Raw genomic sequence first — 6,000 nt, 5'->3', positions numbered from 1 at the left:
CAACCTAGTGGCTCGTGGTAGTAACTGCATTCAATCCTGATTTGTATGACATATTTGCTTTTATTATCATGCTTTAAAACTTATATGTTAAAATTTATATAAACCTGTATATGTGTAAAGGCCTTGAAATGGACATTAATACAGACAGATTTTCAGATATCATATACATGAACTAAGGCAATCAATCTACTGGGTAAAAAAATATACTTAGCTTAGGCAATGAAATCAATAGCGGCTTAGCCAGAGGCTGAACAATTAGCCAGTTGTCTCTGGTCCACTGTCCACTAATGAGAAGTAATCTCAATCAACCCAGCTTGTCAAAATGACTGATTTGCAGCAGCATGTGTGGTATTATGGTTATAATGTTTATAAATGTTGTAATATTTAGCAGAAAGAGCACACAAAGGACTCGGTGGAGTCCTCCATAGGTAGTGTTGAGACAGGCTTTGGTGTTCAGCTCTTGAGCTGGAGAACAGTGTTCTGCTGGGCTTTGCCTCCTGTGACCTGTGTTACACGTCCAGCACAAACAGTCCTCTGGTTCTTGGGCAACTCAGGAGATAAACAGAGGGGCAGCAGATTAAATTCTGTAATTAGCATCATGTGGAAACAACCGATAAGTAACCATCAAAATCACTGCGTCTGTTTCCCAGGAGCTGTTGGGCTGGAAATTACAGTTAATTGTCCACAGACTCATGAAGGTCAACGCTCATTATGGGCAAGAAAGAAAACCCGATATGTAGAAATATTCCAAGTGAAGCATTTTATATTCATGTGCAGGATTCCTCTTCAAGTTCAGTAAAGTTGGGGATTTTGTTTTTACTTGAATGATTGCAAAAGTGAGTGAAGAAAAGCCAGATACAGGCCTGCTGGGTTCTGAGGTGGACTGGCGTGGAGGGTATTTGACTGGTGTGGAGGGTGTTTGGAGTGGAGGGTGTTTGGTGGTGCTCGCAGAGAAGCTCACTCTTACTGTTGCATCTAAGTGTGCAGAAAGGGAGTGGAGGAAGGAGGGATGAGAGACAGAGAGAGGCTAGATGAATGAAAGAGGATGAGAGAAAGGGTGACTGGGAGTGAGAGAAGATGAGGGATAGAGAGAGAGAGAGAGATAAAACTCAGTAATTAGGACAACGGGATGTGAAAGGTGGCGAGGATGCAGACCTTCGTCCTGTGGCCCAGGGCGCCGGAGAGCACCGCCGTGCCAGCCCACACCACCAAGCAGAACCGGGAGGGTGAGAGAGAGGAGTGGGTAAATAACGCAAGCCTGCTCCATTATCTGCTCCGCCAAGCTCATCAGCAAACCTCCACAATGGCCACAATTGAATTGCTGATTGCATCTCTGCCTCTCCTCCCTCTGAATGGTGCGAAGGGAAAGGCTGCGTGTGCAGAGGGAGGCGCACACAGCCCCGTCAAGGTCAAACATTAACGGCTTGTTCGCTAAAAATGGGTCAAGGTTAGTTGTAGATGAAGCGTGAGTCATCAATGGGGGAAAAAAGGGGACAAATTGTAAAGTAATTTAATGAAAGACCGACGTAGTAGGGGCCTTTAAGAACAGAGCTGTCACGCAGGTATAAACAAGGGCCTCGTAGGATTTCCTGCTTTGAGAGGGTGTTCAATTTCGACTTTGCTCAGTTGTGAGTGATGTAGAAAATGGCTGTTGGGTTACACAAACATCAACCTGTGATTTTTTCCCCCCAATGTCTAACTAATGTGAGGAGAAATACAGACATCCTGAAACCAATATAAACCACAGTCTGGAATGACCTTGAAATTAGACCCAGTAACATACATGTGGCAAACACAGTTTTCTGACCATGGCCTCAAGAATAGAATCCAGTCAGAAAAGCCATTCACACTGCTTGTCTACTGGTTCTCTTTGTCTTGTATTCACAGCAAGTGGTCAGGCTATTTTAGTGCCCGTGCCATTTGCCCCGCAGCGAAGGGTCAAGGCAAACCACCTCCTCATTCTGCCCCCAGCATCTCCTCACTCAGCAAGGCCTCTTCCCCCTCCAGCTGCTATTTTCAGCCCGCCTGCCCAGGGAGGTCGGCCTGCGTGAAGTTCGGAAAGAGCGCGTTGGTTGTGCTTGGCTCGCCCTGGCGTTTGAACTCCGCTCCTCTCCCCAGCCGTCCGATTTGGAGCGGCGAATTTCCACAGGACGCCGTGCGTCTCCGTGGCAGGACATAATGACTCCCTTTAGCCAAAAGCTGCGAGGTCCCGCCTTCTGTCCTGCAGGGCGGGGGGTCACGGCTTCTCCTGCCTGCTCTGTTTGCTTTGTGGAGCAGCAGACTCAGTCTGCCGCACCCTCTGTCCCTCCCGCGGCCCAGGGCTCCCCTACGGGCGCGGGAGAGACGGCATTCTTGTCCCAGCTCCAAAAGGTTATGGCTGTCAAACCCGGCCAGACTTCATTAGTTAAATGAGGTCATTATAACCTCCTGATTTAGAGGCTATTTATGTGGGCAAAGTACCACTGTGTAATGGTGCTGTTAAGGAAACGGAACAGGCTTCAAAGCCAGAGGAACAACCCCACAGCCACATGTAAAACGCTTCATACGGAGGAGGGTGAATTTAAAAAGACTCGAGCCCAACACGAGAGAAGTATTATGAATCTCCCTCCAGACAGGGACACTCAAACATGCCAATTAGCTTGTTTAGCTCGTTGCTGGGCCTTTATCAGACTGACGTGGAAATTGCCGGTGCAGGTCAGATCTGTTCTTGCACAGGTCACGGTGGCTGGGGGGGTGGGGGGGGGGGGTGTATCTCAGGAAAGCTCTGCTTGTCCTTTGGAACAAAAACTCACATCGTTGGACCACCATTTGCTCACAGTGAATTAAACAGCACTGTGTCATTATGATGCAAGAGCACAGAGAGGGCCACAAATTGCCCGGGACAGAGTAAAGAGTCTTATTTATAGTCGCCACCAGAGCTGAGAGCCACTGCTGCTCTAATAGAGCAATCTGTATTCTTAATGGTAATGCCCCATTCGTTTGTTCCATTTGGCTTAGTACAGGTGCATTAATGGGCCTTGGTGAACACATCCTGCTGGGCGGACGCAGAGATCTGGGCCAGGGTTTGGCGAGCACAGCTCGCCCTCTAGTGGACACAGCAAGGACCCACAGCTCAGTTAAGGCAACGAGTTCACAGAACATAAACCATAAAAACCTATTAGACCAGTGCTATCAGACATAAGGTTATATAGATTATCAAGCCAATGTTCTGAGCATTGAGCAAAAACAGACAAACTTAATCATGTAAAAATATTAATGTCTAAACCTCCCCAAAGCTTCAGTACAATGTTAACAACAGAAATCCAAACTCACTCTTATAAGTAGATAGAAATAAAAGTCTGTTGGTCAGTGCAAACAGTGAATGCTGTGGAATGTTCCACTTCCAATTAACCTTCAAGCTCGTCACAATCAATATGGGGAACAGGCTTTTTAAATTGAGAAGTAGTAATTATCAGCCTGTATTTGTCTGGTTAATGAAACAATGCTCCAGTACGCCTGCAGCAAAAAAAACAAACAAACAAACAAACAGAAAAAAAACACAAAAGGGGGTGGGGTGGGGGTTAATTACGTTTTTTCTAGCTTGGGTATATACTCTGTGTGCCTGCAGTCCTGATGCGCCTGATTGGCTGGAGCTCCAAAGGCATCCGAGTGGTTGCCGTGGTGTTGCCATGATGAATGCTGATCTCAGTGGACAAGCTCCCGTGATTAAACCCTGTACACAATTCCACCTTTGCTCTTCATATTTCCTTGAAATTTCCCTTTTTCAATTAAATGTAATAACAATAACAACAAAAAACACCACCACCTTTGTGGATTAAGGAGAATAAATAGACTTCTGCACTAAAATGTTGTCCAAAACCTGAATGTATGAGTCCATAACCAAGAACTAAAGTATATATGACATTTATTAGCATTTTAAAGAAGTTTGACCATCTGACATTGTTTGAAGTAGCTGGATTTTAATGAACTATAAATTTATATTTTTTAAAGTGTGTGAAAAATATATGCATAAACATACATTGATTTCCCAACCCAGCTGTTAGCCAAGTTTTAGATAACGCTCAATATTAGTACAAACACTTCATGAGGAATGATGTAAACAGAGTCTGAGTTTTGGACTCTTGTGTAACGAACTTCAAGTACCAGAAAAACCACCACATCTCCACCATCCAACCACACCAAGGATATCACAGGTCAAACCTGAGCCCTCATAAAAATGGCCTGTTCAGCTGAAACAATATTGCAGCTTCCAGCAGAACAACTCAAGGTCTATAATAAATCCTATTATATAAACTCTGCTTCAGAAGGTAGCACCCATTGGTGGGACCATCCCATGTACCTCGGAAGCCTACCAGGCTTACAGATGCCTGGTTTCCACGGCTGCAGTATGGCCGTTTCATTCACAAGCCTTTTAAACGTCTGCCAATATTTACGGCCGACATGGACCAACGGACACCCGTCGTTTAGCTCCATTTATGCCCATCAGAGGACTCCAGAAAAGTGTCGTCCCCCCCCCCCACCAGTTTGCTCATGAACACAAGGCACATCAACGTGCTCTTTACTCCACCTGCAGTAACCCCTAATTGCCCCCACCCCAAGGTTTCACCCTGTCTCTTTAAGAGCAGTGATCCCTAAACACAGAAGCAGGGACGCATGTTAACCTTTGAGTCAAGTGGCATTAGTGGGCCTGACGTTATAAAATGACACACAGCCAAGAGGTTGATCGCTCGGTAACACGCGTTAACCTGCCTGAGGACATGAAGTTCACCTGCTTGTTTACAAGCCTCCCAACGCAAGGAGAAAGCAACAAAAACATGTTTACTGAAAAACAAAGATAACAGCTACACACGGGATTACACATGGCTGAGTTCCAGCAGGGGACCCACAACAGGGGACCCACAACAGGGGACCCACAACATGGGACCCACAACAGGGGACCCAGTAGGACCCTAGGAAGGTTCATGCATGCTGGCAGTTTATCCTTAACACTGCTAAACATCAGCATGAACAAATGGAAGTGTTTGGACCTGGAACAACTGCGCTGAACTGGGAAGAGAGCATCAGCAGAAGAACTTGACTCTGGTCCTTGCACCTAAACCCAGGCCAGGATTTATAGTTAACCACAGAGCTAATTTCTCCTCACAGAAGCTGAGCTTCTACAGGTTTTCCACCCTTCCTTTTACCTAGGGGTCAAAGGTGAAGACAAAATGCCCAATCAGTTACATCAAGCACTGTTGATTACAAAATGCTGCTCTTTTCTCCGTCTTCACGTTATGTAGTACACAGGTTTACAGGGAACGCGAGACACCATGGAGTGGAGCTTTAACAGCTCAGACAGTGCTGTTTGACCCAGAGGACTGGTGTAGTCTTCTACAACCCTGCTTTGTTGGTGATTTAAAGTAGTTTTAGCTTGTGTGTAAAAGAAGCACAACACTTCCATAGATGTTCCATCAATGATATTTCAGGATTTATTTGAAATGCTTTAAAGACCATTTTGACCAAGAAAACAAATGGGACAATAAGAAAATGAATCCAAAATAAGCCAGAAGGCAGCCCAAAGCCAGAGGAGGCAGGAGATCGTGAACCACTGGGACTATGGATGCTGAGCGTTCGGTTCTGAAGGCACTATCGAGTGTGAAACTAAGGTTGATTTGAGTGTGTGAGCATGTCACATTCTGGGAGACCAAGGAGCCTACATGAGTTTAACAGGCTGCTGCCATCATTTCTGTCCAGGGCAGCACTGACAGGCTCTCTCAGCATCTGCTCTTCCTAGTACTGAACACCTCTTATATTTAGGATGGATTAAATCCAGCCAAAACCACTGGGGGAAAGAAGAACTTTTGATGAACTCTTCGAATGGAGCCCTTCAAAGCCAAAGCTACTGCCACTAGGACTGGCGCTGAGACATTCCATGTCAACCACAGCCTGGATTTTGACAGCTTAACAGCATCAAGTGCTTGAGAAAGACTTCGGTTATAGTCCACGGACCCTCACGCCCCT

This window comes from Brachyhypopomus gauderio, unplaced genomic scaffold (genome assembly GCF_052324685.1).
Source record: "Brachyhypopomus gauderio isolate BG-103 unplaced genomic scaffold, BGAUD_0.2 sc75, whole genome shotgun sequence".
NCBI classification, from domain to species: domain Eukaryota; kingdom Metazoa; phylum Chordata; class Actinopteri; order Gymnotiformes; family Hypopomidae; genus Brachyhypopomus; species Brachyhypopomus gauderio.
The sequence above is the reverse complement of the archived record's forward strand: the minus strand, read 5'-3'. Positions refer to the sequence as shown.